Source organism: Mus caroli, chromosome 3, assembly GCF_900094665.2.
Source record: "Mus caroli chromosome 3, CAROLI_EIJ_v1.1, whole genome shotgun sequence".
Classification (NCBI taxonomy): Eukaryota; Metazoa; Chordata; class Mammalia; order Rodentia; family Muridae; genus Mus; species Mus caroli.
Genome location: NC_034572.1, coordinates 115,825,933 through 115,842,415, shown reverse-complemented (window position 1 = coordinate 115,842,415; position 16,483 = coordinate 115,825,933). Strand labels below are relative to the sequence as shown.

The 16,483-nt window shown below is 47.1% G+C and overlaps 1 pseudogene across 1 annotated transcript; it reads right to left on the bottom strand.

Annotated features, from left to right (window-relative positions):
- Positions 1 to 6: 6 nt before the first annotated feature.
- Positions 7 to 369, bottom strand: LOC110291653 (annotated as a pseudogene). The gene has a single exon (XR_002377591.2). The product of XR_002377591.2 is annotated as a tubulin-specific chaperone A pseudogene (transcript).
- Between the last annotated feature and the right edge of the window lie 16,114 nt (positions 370 to 16,483).

The window sequence follows — 16,483 nt, the reverse complement described above, 5'->3', positions numbered from 1 at the left end:
ATCCCATACAGAAAAATGTCAGGCTTCTAGCTTTACGGAATCCAGCACTACACGGGCTTCTTTATACTCCTCGGCTTCTTCCAAGTCTTTTTCACTTTCTAATATCTGCTGAAGATCAGTATATGCAGCCTCTAACCGACGCTGGCAATCTGGGATCATCATCCGGGACTCTTGCAGGATCTCTGCCTGCTTCTTAGTGGCGTAGTTCTCTCCATCTTCAGCCTTCATTTTTTCAATCTTTTCTTCTTGCTGCTTTGCTTCTTTTTCGTACATCACTCTTTCTTTGACCAATCGCCTCACTACTCCGGTCTTGATCTTGATCTGCCTCACGCGAGGATCGGCCATGGTCCCTAAGGCGCCGCAGGAAGGAGAGGTCCAATTATCTCATTTTGATGGCTACTGTGAGCATAAATGTGCACTCAGAATGAAAGTGAATGGGCCCAGGGTCTCCAGGTGACTCTTCTGGGAACATTTTTCACCTTTGCTGAGGGCCAGACAGAGAACTGAAGGGCAGCGGAGAGTACAGAGAGCCACTGTGGGGCTAGCTGAGGCCCCAGGTCACCCAGAACCACTGTGGGGCTAGCTGAGGTCCCATGTCACCCAGAACCACTGTGGGGCTAGCTGAGGTCCCAGGTCACCCAGAGCCAGTGTGGGGCTAGCTGAGGCCCCAGGTCACCCAGAGCCACTGTGGGGCTAGCTGAGGCCCCAGGTCACCCAGAGCCAGTGTGGGGCTAGCTGAGGTCCCATGTCACCCAGAGCCACTGTGGGGCTAGCTGAGGCTCCAGGTCACCCAGAGCCACTGTGGGGCTAGCTGAGGCCCCAGGTCACCCAGAGCCACTGTGGGGCTAGCTGAGGCCCCAGGTCACCCAGAGCCACTGTGGGGCTAGCTGAGGTCCCAGGTCACCCAGAGCCAGTGTGGGGCTAGCTGAGGTCCCAGGTCACCCAGTGAGTGAGAACAGCACCTGGTGACCCTACACTGCCCTGAGGGTAGAGGTGGTTGGAAAATGTTGACTTTCATTAGGTGTGGTCTTGGCACTGTGATTATGCTGTGCAAAGCCTTCAGGCTTAAGCAATGCATGTTGAAGAGGTTCAGGATAGTGCCACAGTCTGCAGCTTACCATCAGACAAATTACACGGCACAAATGTGGCAAAATCCTGACAATCGATGACTCTAGGCAAAGGATTACGTGCGTCCATTAGATTATTGAAACGTTCAACTTGTTTAAAGGTTTAAAGGTTTGCTCTTACGGTGCTAGGGATGGGGCCCAGGGCTGGTGCTTATAGTAACTCTATAAGCAAACTTATTTACACCTGTAGCTCCTGATTTTTGCCCCCATGGGACCTATGGAACCCATGGGATCTATAATTCACAATAGCAACTGTTAGGAGTCTATCTCAGCCCAAATTAAACCTAGCAAAAAAAAAAAAAAAAAAAAAGCATGGAGCCACGTGGCCAGGAGAGAGTCCTGATGTCTCACGTGCTGGCCCGGCTCTTCCCTGCCCTAGTGAAAGCCCCCCAGTTGACACCCTCGGGTGGGGACTCAGTCTGTACAGTTTGGCCAAAGATAACCTGACCTTTAGTCTCATGGCCAGTCTGAGGCTTTTACCGCTTTTGGAAGGTGGCAGGTCATGTGACCCGAGGTGAGGAAAATTCCGGAGGACTGGCCAGCCAGATGAAACTAGCTCTTCAGGTTTAGTGGCCCTGGAAAGGTCTGAGCCTGTAGCAAGGGGACAGGATTCTTGATGGACCAGCTGAGTGACCTGACCGAGGCTTTAAGGAACCTGCAATCTTGTTCCACTGCGTAGGCTACACTGGACACTTAGCTCCTGGGAGTGAGCACGTGTAGTGCAGCACACAGGCGCCGGTAGCGGTTGAGCATTTGCTCTGTGAGGCACTTTGCTAAGTCCTGACTCACCCTTACAATTGCCCTAGATACTGTCTTCCTCATTCGCAATAAGGACTGATCTGTGAAAGGGACCCTTCACTTGGACAGTAAGCAGTGGACCCGGGTTAAACTCCCAGGTTTAACCCCACTACTCCTATCTCCCGTGGGCTCTGGCTTTCTAAGACATGGCTGGTTCTTCTATCAGGCTCTACTTAACGCCAGGGATTTGACCTGAAGTGCATTTCCCCAACAGTTTATTATTCAGCAAAATCCAATTTATCCTTTATACTCAGGTACGGTGGGGGTCATTCCTTGAGGGAAATCTTTCTGAAGGGAGCTGTTCTCCTGTCCTTATCATATTATCTTATACGTGTTTAATGATCAAATCCCCCACAGGCCCTGGAAGAGGTCATGGTAGGGGCTCAATTTTCTGATATAATCTTAGGATCTGCTATCTTGACCAACATCAGAAAAGTGGGTTGGGAGAGGGGCAAGATGAAGGGTTACCAGTGAGGAAGGCGAGCAGCTGAAGTGTTAGCTCTCAGCCTAGATTGGATGAAAGTTTGATGGAGATGTGGGCACTGAATTTCAGGAAATATGTTTTAGTATAGGAGATGTAGTGAAGATAGGCCACCCAATAGCTAAGCTAACCAAATCGTTAGAGTCACAATCATGTGGCCACACCCTCAACCACCACGTGTATGGCGGAAGGAAGGTCCACCTAGGCCAATCATTCATTCATTCATTTATTCATTCATTCATTTATCCATCTGTTCTTAACCATTAACTGAACCCTGGTCAAGGCCAGGCACTCACGGCTGACAGACGGCAGCCTCCGATCTCAGGGGGCTTCCATTCTCGTGGGAATGGCAGGTGGCATCTAAGAATGGAGATAGTGACAATGGACATAGGAGGCACCAACAGACATAAAGCACAACAATAAACAAGATGAGGCCGGGTGAGCACGGCTGTGAGAACTGGAGTCTGCTGAAGAGAACGCTGGCCAAGGAGGAACGGGCCTAGGAGGCACCTAGGGGCAGGGCGTCTGACATTAGTCATGGTGACACAAAATCTTTAGGAATCTGAGCCTCTTCCTTTACTGCTTTAAACCTTTACTCCGTGAGTTGTTCAGGAAATGAGAATTCACTGAGCAATGCACGCGCTTCCGGCTAGCAAGCACTTCGCTTTAGCAATTTATGAGGGGAATGCCTGTGACCGCCCAAATGCCCACCTCCTGCCCTGTCAGGGGCCTCACATCCCCTTCCTCTGCCTCTGTCCCTCACCCTGGGATCAAATCACCTTACTCCAGTATTAAGAATCAGAGGCCAACTAATCCTAAGTGACTCAGAGTCCTCCTGTCCTTGGCCTCCTCCCCTAATGTAAACCCTTCAGGACAGGTCTCCTCACTGTCAGCTCCGCATTGCTCTAAGGTTCTTCATCTAGTTCTCACACCCACCCCTCCCAAAATCCCCTCCTATGCTACCCCAATAAGTGGTCTGGGGCCCCATGAAAGAGGCGAAAAACCCCAGGGCTCTTCCTCCCGTCAGCCATGTGTGCGCCTTTATAGCCTTCCTTTACCATCATCTCCAAGGAAATTGTTCAGTTCTCCACATTCTGTGCGGCCCCATGGTGGTCCTACCCCTCCCCCAACACCATCCTTGTCCCTTCTTTAGGGGAAGCATCTTCTGATTCCCATGTCACCCACCTCTCCTCCTCTCTCTTCTTCCTCATCCATATCGCCCCATCCCCCACCCCCACCCCACGGCCTGCAGCTTCTGTACACAGTCACCTGGCCCAGTGTGTTCCGTTCCACCTTCTGCTGTCGTCTTAGGGAATGCCAGTGTCTACCGAGCAATCCTCTTAAAACCCTGGTTTGCACTTACAAAGCCACTTCCAGCACCGTGGCCTTCATCTGATCTCCATTCCAGCGACCCAAAGCTCAAACACAGACACTGGCAAAGAAGAGAAGAGGCACAAACAAAATAAACAAACTACACACGGGGCTGGGCACTTTATAATTCCAGCCAGGGGTGGGGTTGACATACTTTGTGAGTAATTTGTTTAAAAATTGTATCTGGGAAAAGCTGGGCTTTGCCCTGCAGACCTCTAATCTCAGCACTGACGAGGCAACTTCACTTCAAATTCAAGGCTAGCTAGGGTTCAGGGAAAGTTTGAAGCTACAAAGCAAAAACCCCCGCTTAGTTTTTTTATTTATTAATTTTATGTGTATGGCTGTTTTGCCTGCATGTATGTTCATATGTCGCATGGGTGTCGCGCTTACAGAGGCCAGAAAAGGAGTCCAGATAGCTGTGAGCTGCCACATGGGTGCTGGGAGCCAAACCCTAGTCCTCTGGAAGAGCAGCCCAGTTAAGAGAGCTCTTAACCGCCAAGCCATCTCTCCCTCCCCTAAAAATAAATAAAATGTAATCTCCACAAATAACTTTACCAAATGGATTAATCTATGTCCTCTAAACTCAAGAACAAAATAGATCCAAACATAAGTTAAGCATTACTTGGTGAGTGATAAAATCCCTTGCCTTTGGGATGTTGTCTTGTGTATCTCTTTTAATATCAAGGCTGCTCTGTTCTGGTTCCCTGTAGGAGTCATTGTAATGACCCTGGCTATGTCTGCTGAGTCAACTGAGGCTGGCGTGACAGAACCTCTGGGACCCCAGAGGAAGACCAATAGGAAGAGAGGGTGTCAGGAGGCTTCACAGTGGAAAGACAGCCTAGCTAGGTCCCGCTGAGGAAAGCATTTATTACCCTCAGCCTTCTAGGCTTATGTCAGCAAATCTCCTTTAAGAGGCAGAAAGCGAGACAATACAAAAGAAGTGAGCCAGGCTACGTTCCAATAAAACACTATGGCCAGCAACATTTTAATCACTCAACATTCTTACACGTAGGGAAATACTCCTGTAAGTTTTCTTTCAGCCATCTTCAAGGGTAAAAACCATTCTCAATTCATGGACTCCACAGCCACACACGTAAGCCACATGCGCTGGTGCCATGGAGGTCAGTCCATCCACTGGGGAGCGTCACAACGTCCTGCCTGCTCGGGGGCTAACGTTGGTAAGCGCCACTGCCCCTCGATCATTTCCTCCATGCCCAGCACTATGCAGAGATGATCACTTCATCGTCACACAGTCACATGATTACTGCACTTGCCCCATAGTACAAGTGAGGACAGCAGGTTTCTTGTAATGTTACAAGAGCCTCATCTCCTACAAAGCCCAATGCTCCCGAGTGTTACGGTGCTCCCCAGAAGATCGTCTGCTACAAAGCCCGTGCTCCCAAGTATCACAGCGTGCCCACACTGGCTCTGCATCCTATGCGTACCCCTGACTCTCAAATCCCCTCACTCCCTCCATCCTGTCTCTCCCTCAAGTCGAACTTTGTTCACCCTGATTTTCACCACCTCCTCATTCCCCACTTTAAGGTTTATCTTCTCCCTGGCCAGGTGATTGTCCAGATGGGACACCTGGAGGCTTATCTCTTGTACTTTATCCAGACCTTGAATGTGGGTCATGGCACCTTGAGCCTATCTCGGTGCAGATAGGAGGTGCTAGACACAAAAGCAGAGATTCCTCCAAGGCTTTGGCAAGCACTGGGTGCTGAAGCCAAGGATACCCAGGCTGAAATGAAGTCTAAATAGTGGGAGGAGGGCCCCAGGAGTGATGGAAAGCTACGTGTGAGGACAGGGAGGGGGGCAATTGAGGGGGGTGGGCAGGGAGCAGTGCTGTTAGATTCTTCTCTAATGTTCACTCTTACACTGTGGCCGGTTTTAGGGGGACTGAGTGGGACCCCTTGCTTGAAAGCCTATCGTCACAGCAAACAGGCTCATCGTAAAGGTATTCCCCTGTGAGAAACAGTCTTTCTGGGTACCACTGGGAATCTTTGACTCCACCCCTTTCTTGACTTCATCCTCAGGAGAGATTGTTTAAGATGAGTGCGAATGAAATATTCCCGATAATTTGGAAAACTGGGACTCTGTTCTGGCAAGGCCAACGATGAAGAGACATCTTCAAAAGCACTGAATCTGAGGAGGATGCATGGCCTCAGAGAAGCCAGTCCATTTTGAAGTCAGTCCCCAGACAGTAGAGTCTAGTCCTAGGTAGAGAGAGTCAGGGCCAGAGAGGTCATAGGAGGAGTGCCATGCCAGCAGGCATGAGGAAATGAGGTGCCTAAAAACCGGGCAGATGAGGTAACAGCAGATGAGGAGAGTATGGTATAGTGTGACCTCAGCGTCTGGAACTGTAGGTCTCTTGACCCAGAAGGGATGAGACCCTCAATGAACTAACAACCTAGGGAAGCAGAAGGACCCTTAGGGCCCCAAAGGCACTCATAAATAATACCCCAGACCATAAAGGATAGCACATGGTTGATGGGTTTTAACAGAAAACGGAAGAGCATCTATTCCTCGAAAGAACCATGAAGGGGTGAAAAGATAAGACATAAACAGAGAAAATATCGGCAATGCATACAACTAGTAAGGGGTTAAGACCCAGAGACGTCAAGAGCTCCTACAAATCAATACTAAGATGAGCCTCGAACCATGGCGCAGGCCTGGAATCCCAGGATTTGAGAGGCTGGCACAGCTGGAGGCCAATGTGGGTTCTGTCTCAAAACAAAAAACAAGCAGAGGCAGAGGGATTTCTGGGAGTTTGAGGCCAGACTGGTCTATACAACAAGTTCCAGGCTATCCAGGGCTACATAGCGAGAGTCCGTCAAGAAACAAACAAATAAACACAGAAAAACAAACAAACAAAAACCCAGACAAATATGTATGTTTGTGTATATATATGTATAGACACAAATATATATGTGTATATATATGCATATATATATATATATACACACACACACACACACATATATATTAGATGGGAACCTGGTGTGTTGTTCAGAGTAAAAGTACATTCCTTGCATGGGCAAGGACATAGAGTTGAACTTCAATGCCCCCATACATACACATGCACACATGTGCACACACAGGGGGTCAAAGCATGTGAGCATGAACTTTGGAAGGGAAAAGCCTGGCAAAGAATCAGAGGATACGCAGCATCTGGGTTGGAGCATGAGCTGGTCCAAAATGCTGGTCAAATGGTTTAGGGTTACCTAGTAAAATTAAAACTATAAATACCTCAGAGTTCACTCCTAATTATACACTCTAAATTGAGTTTTTCCATTTAAGTACATTGATATCTTGGATCAGATAAATTCTTTTGTTGTTTTTAAGGAGGTGTGCCTCACACAGCATCCACGATCTGTACCCCAGTGGTGCAAACCAAAAGTGTGTGAGACATTCACCAGATTTCTCTAACATTGTTAAACCTTACCCAGGTTCAGAGCTGCTGCAGTAGGCTCAGCTGCACTAAACTTCACCCCAGGTTCAAGACTACGACAGTAGGCTCACATACACCAGCAGATTTATTGAGAATGTTCAGAGATGCATGATACAAAATTGAAACAGAAAAGTCTTGCATATGTACAGTGAGGGAGAGAGAACAAGATTGAAATAATTACCATGAGATATTATACAGTTATAAAAATGAATGAATGTATGCTGAGACATTAGCAGGTCATGGTGGCCTGTGTCTGGAATTCTAGCAATCAGGAAACAGAGACGAGGAACCCATAAGTTCAAGGTCATTGTTACCTATGCAGGTGATGATGTTTGAGGCCAGCCTGGCATACATAGAAACTTTTCTCAAAAACAAATGAGAGAAGAGGAAGAAAGAGAGAATATCATGTAAATTTTAAATAATATATTATTAGAGGAACATACATCTATGGCGTAGGGTAAACTACATTCTCCTAAAGTGGCTGAGATAATATTTCTGGCCCTATTTCTCTTCTAGAACCTTACTGTTCTCCCATCAAGGAGTGGCGGCGGCGGCGGCAGTGGCACTCTTTTCTGACAGCCATGTGGGGTCTTTGTGATTGTTTCTACTACTAATCCTACATGTTTCTGAGACCAAGTCACAATAGCTGGTGTGACCTTGTTTTCTCTCTTGTCTTGCTCATACTTGGAATTCACTCACCACAGTGTGAGGAAGCCCAGGCTACATGAGGAGGCCCACATAGAGCACAAGTGCCCAGGGCCTAAACCCAGAGCCAGCCAGCCAGCCAGCCAGCCAGTAGTGAGTCATTTGAGAACTGGATCCAACCATAGCTGAGCTGCTCTGGCAATGATGTATTGTTATCTGTACAGAATCTTGCCCCAATTACAGAGTAGTGAGGCAAAGAAAAAAATATTGTGATTTTTTTTACACCACTAACTTCATAAACAATATGCATCCGAGATAGATAGTAGACGCCCTAGTGAACATTGAGGGGTGAGAAGCAGAGCTCAGAAGCAGGGTCACAAGTTAGGGAAGAGATGGAATACAATGGATTCGAGTCAGAGAGAAACTACCTAACATAGACTAGTTCACAAAATGACAGGGCCTCCTCTGACATTTAAGAGCAATTAAACCATGGTCCGAAGCTGAAAGGAAATAGTTCTATGAATATTAAAGAGCTGGTGAAAATTCTGGTTTCCAGAGGGCAACGGCATCCCAGGGAGAAGCACAATCCACCCGCTAGGCTTTCAGTGCAGCCCTGGTGCTCTGCGGGGCTAGAGAAGGCAGCTCAGCGACGGAGCTCCCTAGCTAACACTGTCGGTTGTTTAATCAGCACTCTACGGTTATCTGTTGACATATGAGAAACGGTGAAAAACCCTTGAAGAGACAAAGTGAGCATTGTGGCTCTGAGCTGCTAGGGACGTCCAGGACTGGCTCTGAGCGGTGGTGGTGTGAACACCAGACACTTATCCTGCAGGGCAAGTGCTCTGTGCACACTCACCCCCAGGAGAGACTGGTGCTGGGAAACCCCACTTGCCGGAGGTGTTGGCTGTGCCTCCACAGTGGGAATCCCAAGGCACTGGATCAGGCAGTGACAGCAAATCCCAGGTCTTCAGGAGACATGTGCTCCACCCCAGGAACTTCTAACAGGACCAGCTTGAGTAGAGTTGGAATGGAGCAGCTGGACCGTTCTGGAACTTTGGCATATCATTTGTCCCTGTTCTTCAGATGATCAGTGTGCCGTCGGTACCCTTTAAACAGAAAGCGTCTACACGGTGGTCTTTTCCAGAGAGAGAGAGAAAGAGAGAGAGAGAGAGAGAGAGAGAGAGCAAGAAAGCACAAGCCAAATTATTATTATTTTCCACGGTAGGACATGAAGCTATTCTTTCTAAATCAGAAAGCCTCAGGGCTGGTTGGGGGCTGTGGCAAACAGAGAACTTTTGGATGGGATCACCCATGCACACCTCATCTCCAGTCTACAGATGACCCGAGGAAGACCTCACTAATGTATCCAGTCTTCTGATTGGGACCAGAAGTCCCAAACCCACAATCTTTAAATAGTGTGTCAGCTAAACAATCATGTACATGAGCCACCTCTCTGGATACATAGAAAGAACGATAGCTATATCCTAGGGCTGTAAAGTGAATACATTGAAACACAATCTACAATTATTAATTTGTGAATACATACATAGTGAAAAATCTATAAACATGATACAAAATAGGTCTAGTGAAAACCAGTGCTCCTGGGGGTTGCTTCTCCTCAGGTGATGGGGGCTGCTTCTCCTCCCCTTGAACCCGAATGGGATTTTATCATTTCCCAAAGCCATGGCTTTAGGAAATGGTGCTAAATCACCTCTGCACATGGGCTGTAAATAAGTCACATGGTTCTACCTTGTTCCTGTATTCCCGTGGCACAGAGGTGAGCTGACTTCCCGGTAGCAGGAAGACAGCAGGAAGCAAGGGGGTTGCTAGATTACTAAATGGTGTCTTATTTCGGAACATGGCATTAACTAACACAAGTAATCGGAGCAAAAACACTTAAAATCTGCCTCAGGGACTGGTGAGATGGCTCAGTGGGTAAGAGCACCCGACTGCTCTTCCGAAGGACTGGAGTTCAAATCTCAGCAACCACATGGTGGCTCACAACCATCCGTAAGGAGATCTGATGCCCTCTTGTGGAGTGTCTGAAGACAGCTACAGTGTACTTACATATAATAAATAAATAAATCTTTAAAAAAAAATCTGCCTCAGAACAGGAATAAGAGTGGCAAAGCATGGGGCATTAGCATGTTATGCTAATTCGTCATTAAGAGGTCTTTGCTAGTATATCACTTTATACTATTTGCATATATTAACAACTGCTTCATTAATGGGGCACTTAATTCCACAGTAAGCAGAATTAAGATTAGAATATACTTGTTGCAGGATAAAATATGAAATGTAAAATAGCAGAATAAAAATGAAGTGGGAATTATACGTTATCTCTAGGTCCTTGGATAACATATTCTTTTACAGATGTATATATGCATATGTGTATATGTGTGTATATATATGTATATGTGTATATATGTATATATGTATATGTGTGTGTATATATGTATATATGTATATGTGTATATGTGTGTGTATATATGTATACGTAATCTTCAACAGCAATACTTACTTCTGTAGTCAAAATAATTCTGGAATATTAGCCCCTTATGTTTCTCTAAGGACACAGGGAAAGTATTGCATATGGTCAATAGTTAAGGTAGTTGTTATGCCTACCCCTCCCCAGAGCGTACACCCCTCCAAGTCAGATCACCCAGAAGTCAGTGTGAGTAAACCTTAGGCTTCCTGCATAGCTTCAAAACTCTCTCTAAAATCCTCATCTCCCTTCAACATCAACCTCTCCGGTCAGCAGCTATGAACGTCAATCACCACGACAGACACCGGAGAGAAAACCTTTCTGAGGAGGATGCATCCATTGGCCTTGTGGTTTCAGAGAGCCCGGCCCGTAGGCAGCTTTTGGTTTCTGAGACAGTCTCTCGTGGCTAAAGGATGCCGCTGAGGAACACTGTTGGACAGGAGGCAGGAAGAGAGAGACAGAGATGGGATCAGGTAAGTGGCATTGTCTCTCCAGGGTGTAACCTCCATGACCTTTTCCTCCAGCTAGCTCCACCTCCCAATAACGTCATTATATTATGAACCCCACAAGGGGATTGATGGAGCCACTGATTAGGTCAGAGGCCTGAAAAGCCAATCACTTTTTTTTTTTTTTTGACATGGTGTCTCACTATATAGCTGAGGCTATGACTCACATTTGCTTAACATATAGGAGGCCCTAGGTTTGATTCCCTGACACGTATACATAGGTATATGTATATGTATAGAGATTATCTTTCCAAACTTGAATATCTCACACCTCCTCTGGTGGTATCAGAGGACAGGAGTCTTTAAGAAAACAAGGAACTCTTTGTAGAGCTCAGCTCCCTCTTAGCTACGGTGCTTAACCTCTCTTCTTTCCATGACTCAGGGACAGTCTCTTTCCTCCGGCCCTTATCTCGCCGGAGCCTAGGGCCTGGATCTCCTATCTCGTTTCCCCTCCCCCTGGCCAGCTTTCGAAGCTCTACCAGGTCTTTTGAAGGTGCTGCCTCTGGTCACGTCTCCTTTAGTCTCACTCTGTTCCAGCATTAGCAGCCCCCTGCCTCACCCACTGCCTTTCTTCCCATTATTTCCTTAGAGAACTCAGAGGAGGATCTTGGACCAGCTGGGCTTCGCTTGTGCATTCTGCTCCTCTCTCAAGGACCTTCCTCTATCCCATGCCCTCCTGATATCAGTTTGAGCTCATTCATCCATGATGCTGTCTGGTCCAAAGAACCACTGTGCACCCCAGAGTAGCCCCAGTTTCCCTTGGATCTCCTAAAATACTTTTAAAAAAAGATTTATTTATTTTGTGTATATGAGTACACTGTAGCTGTCTTCGGACACACCAGAAGAGGGCGTCAGATCCCATTACAGATGGTTGTGAGCCACCATGTGGTTGCTGGGAATTGAACTCAGGACCTCTGGAAGAGCAGTCAGTGCTCTTAACTGCTGAGCCAGCCCTCCAGCCCTCCATCCCCTCTTAAAATACTTTTCATGTGCAGTTTTAGCCATGGTGGAGAGACCTACAGATGGCCAGGATGGTCATGTCCTATGCCATTGCAACTGTGTGTGGTCCAATCGGGTAGCTTGTTAGAAATGTAAGTACTCGGCTTGCATATCCCAGGCCTATCTGAACCAGAATCCTGTAGATGAGAGAGGTCACCCTTAGGCTCTGCCTCCTCTCCAGTACACCTTGGGCTCTTCCTATCCTGGGTCCTCTCTAGTAGCTGCTCCTCACGGCAGCATTTTCCTGTTAACATTTGACTATGAACATCACCCATGCTCAGATCCTAGGAGCCGGATGTTCTGGAAGGATTAACCCAGAAAGCAGTAGGTAGCAGCTTTACCCAGGCTACGGAATACTTCTGTTCTCTGCTGCACAACCTTGGAGCACTCCCTCTGTCCCATTCCCTTGCTCCAGTCTGCATTTTTGGGACAAGGTCCCTGCTCTCCTGCCAAGTACAGGCGTGTGTTGCATTCACAAACATGTGCAGTGAAGGTCGCCTGCTTGTCTGGCGGTTCAGCTGTCAGATGAGCTTTGCACACAGGTGCCCTGGCCAGCCCAGGGCAAAGGTCAGTGCTCTGCAGAGGGCCAAAGCCACACTTTACTAAGAGGCCCCTCTGTACTCCCTAACCCACTGAGGGAACTTTAGCCCTCAAATCAGGTAGGAAGGCTCTTCCGGAATAAGATGTGCATGTGTGTGACTTTTATTTGGATATAAGTTTGAAGTTACGGAAAAGTCGTAAGTATAGCATGTGGAATTCCCATCCACTCTACCTAGGTTCACATTTTACCTACATCTGTTTCTATTATGACTTTTATTCTTGGGTGGGGGTGGGGAGGTATCATTCAAAAACAGGTTAAGGAGATTATGCCCATTTCCCCCTAAATATTTTTGAGAGAAACATGTCAAAACACAGCACAGTTAACAACTTTGAAAAGCATAATACTGACACAATTTATCTAACCCACAGTCCAAATTAAGAGGCTATCAACCACCTTAATATTTCTTATGTCTATGGCTTTTTCCCACCCAAGGACCCATTCAAATCATTCATTTGTTCATTCGTTTGTTAATTCGTTCGTTCATTCATTATATCTAGTTGTTCCATCTCTTTGATCTTTGTAAACATGGAACTGCTATTTTTTAATTCTTTGACCCTTGCTATTTTTGAAGGCTAACAGATGGTTGCTTAGTAGACTGATCTTTTACCTGGTATTTCAGGATTCAGTTTAGGTAAGCGTTCTCTGAGAGGAAAAAAATAACCAACGTAGCATTTTATCTGGTGAGAAAGCTCCTGCCTGCCCTCTGAACCAATACTAGCAGAGTTAGCATTGCTCTCTACAAAGACTGCAAACAACCACTTTGTGCCCTCTGCTGGCCATTTCTAGCACTGCAGTTGTAAACTTCTAACAACAACCCTGGACACAGGGTTGCGTGACCCTGGGAATTATTCCTCATTATTAACTTTGATTCCCTCACTGATAGAATGGGGGATATCTGTGTCTTCTCTGCTTCCCTTACAAATTGCAAGGTGGTTGAGTGTGAAAGAGATTTACAAAGATGGTCAGGTGTCTCATATTCAAGCTTACGTTTGTGCTGGCTTCTATAGGCTCAGATCAGTGGTCCCTAGAGTGCCAAACCTGCTCTTTGTGATTCCCACTCACTACCTGAAAACCCTCCAATGGCGTTGGACACCATGATAAGCGCCGTATCCCTGCCGAAGAATCCACGGACACAGATCAAAGACATAGTGAACTGGTTTTCAGTGTGTCTGTCCGAGCAGGACCACTGCTGGCCTGTGTACCAGCCATTATAGCCTGTGTTCACCGGGGTCACAGCCACTTGCTCTTCCCGGGTGGTAAGAGCAAAGGCACAAACCCTCTCAACAGGAATTGTCCCCAGCGTCTTCAATGGCACTGCAGCGGAGGAATCTGTTTTCAAGATGAGTAAAAATTCTCTTTATCCCGACTTCGGTTTTTTTGTCCATATTTTCTTTGCCCCCTTCTCAGAAGCCTAGGTCTCTGTCCACACAAGTTCTCCCTGGTGCCCTTCTTCCCTAATTTATTTTTTATTTTATTTTGGTTTTTCGAGACAGGGTTTCTCTGTATAGCTCTGGCTGTCCTGGAACTCACTTTGTAGACCAGGCTGGCCTCGAACTCAGAAATCCACCTGCCTCTGCTTCCTGAGTGCTGGGATTAAAGGCATGCGCCACCATGCCTGGCTTTTTTCTTCCCTACTTTGATGACTATTTATCGAACACTTGCTATGCTCCAGGCACTGCGTTGGGCTATATATGTGCTTCCCTCCCTACTCCCCCCCACCCTGCCCCGTGCCTCCTGAGGGGAAGGGGGGGTGTCCTGCTGTGCTTCTCAGGCATTCTTACCTCCTCCCAGGAGGCCCAGAGCCTTCTCCTCTTCCTCCTCCCCCCACCCCCCCACCCCTCGATCTATGTTTATTTCCTGCTCTCTCAGGACAGAGAGAGATTTACTTCACAGGCTCCAGGGAGCTCCAAGAAGAAGAAATCAGTAGATTTAAGAAAGAGTGAATCTACTTCTCAACACAGACATAACTGCCTATAGAAGGGGGTGGTGTCTGTTTTTCATCTCAATTTTACCTCCAAAACAGAAGCATCTGGAGTAGTGAACTTGACTTATTTTTTCCCCCTAGGGGTCCTTCATGTTTTAGGGACCTTGGCATTCTCAAGACCTTTTGGAAGCACATGGACTTAGTGACGTGAAATGTTCACGGGGTCTTACACACCATGGGCAGTCAGTACAGGTGTGTGGAATATCTGTAAGCCTCACCCTGTAACTTTGGAGCCATAGGAGGATTCGAGAGGGCAGCTTGACTGGATGGGGAAGTAGCCTGGGTAGCAGACAGGCGAGGACTACCCAGCAACCAGACAGAAGCCACTCCTCATCCACCTGTGGGATTCCAAGGTCAGGTTCAGGCTGCCCCCAAGGTATCCTCTGAGAAAATGAAACAGGATTTGACAGGGTGGGGCCCCACACTCTCAGAGAAGGGGGTTGGAGGGACTCTGTGAAGGGAGTAGTGTTCTGAGATGTAAATAAATTAATATATTAACTAAATTTTAAAATCCAAGAAGTATAGTTATGAAAAAAATCAAATTTTAATAAAAGAAAAGTAGGGGAAAACCACTGTTTCTCAAAAACTAAGTGGATGCAGAACATTGCAGGTTGTCCTTTTAAGGAAGTGTTGAACGGCCATTTTGGTTTGTTGGGGATGTTGGAGGCTGACATGGTTTCTCTTACACACTAAGAAAGCAGCGTACACTGAGTGACCCCTCTTGGCCCTGGCAGCTATTTGGGAAAGTATAGGAGAATGTTCCATGAGAGTAAAGACTGTGCTATCTTAGTCACTCCTGTGAACCCAGAATCTAGTGTCCTATCTGGCCCTAGACTATCTAGCAGACACATGTATTAGTCACAATGGACACACGCCATGATCTCGTTCCTTCTATTATGGTGGCATAAGGTCCCTGAGAAGCTGAGAGAATACTTTTGTGTATTCTCCCAGTAGTTTCCCCCAGGTAATAGTTTACAATTATGTTGTAGTTTCTAGCTTTACTTTCATGAGTGAGTGATTCATAAAGCCATTTGGAAATGAAAACTGGCACAGCAGCAGGCAATTGCTGGTCACACTGAAGGCGTTTCAGCTATGGCCCAAGCTCAAGACAGTCATCATGGTACCAAGATCTCGAGGAATCCAACAAAAACAAAGACAGAATCAAGTACCCCAACTATCTAAGCTGTAATTATAAAAACAGGTACCAACCTGTATTTTAGCAAAGTTCTGAAATTGCCTTCAGGTGAGCAAACACAAGAAACCAAAAGTATGAAGAGCCACAGACAAAAGAGACACTCACAAGAACAGAACTAGCTTGTCTGTCCTGAGCCTCACAGGGAGGCGCCTTCCTGAATTGTTCCACAGCCATCTCCTCCCTGGTCCCTGCATATCCTGCTAAAGCAGCAGGCGTGCCGACAGGAACCCCTGCTGCTGCTTTGTGGTATCTCAGCTTCCGGCATAGGTTCTTTGAGGCTGACTTAGCCTGCATGTGAGTGGGCATAGTGACTGCCATTACCCTCTGATGCTAGAGGCTGAAAAGTTAATGTGAGGCCTCTCTCATTCTCCCTCCCTCCCTCCTCTTTCCTTCTCTTCCCCCCTATCTCCCTCCTTTTCCCCCTCCCTCAGTTATTTTACAGATAAAGCCAGGGAGATTGAGAGGAGAGGAGTCTGAAATCAGGCTGCCTCTGCAGTCGGCTCCCTGAGGCCTTGGGTTTTCCCTAGCGATAGGAAGAAGATAGAATCTTCTTCCTCTTCTTTTTTCCTTCTCTACCTGACTCTTGGGTAGAATCTGACAGACACCCTTCCATACACACTACAGACTTTCTTCCTCCTGCTCTTCAAAGCCCTTTACTATTTCGCTATGCTCCACTCCTCAGTCATCTTCCATCCTCCATCCTCCCATCCTCCCATCCTCAATCCTCCCATCCTCCTATCCTCCATCCTCCATCCTCCCATCCTCCATCCTCCCATCCTCCCATCCTCCATCCTCCCATCCTCCCATCCTCCATCCTCCATCCTCCCATCCTCCATCCTC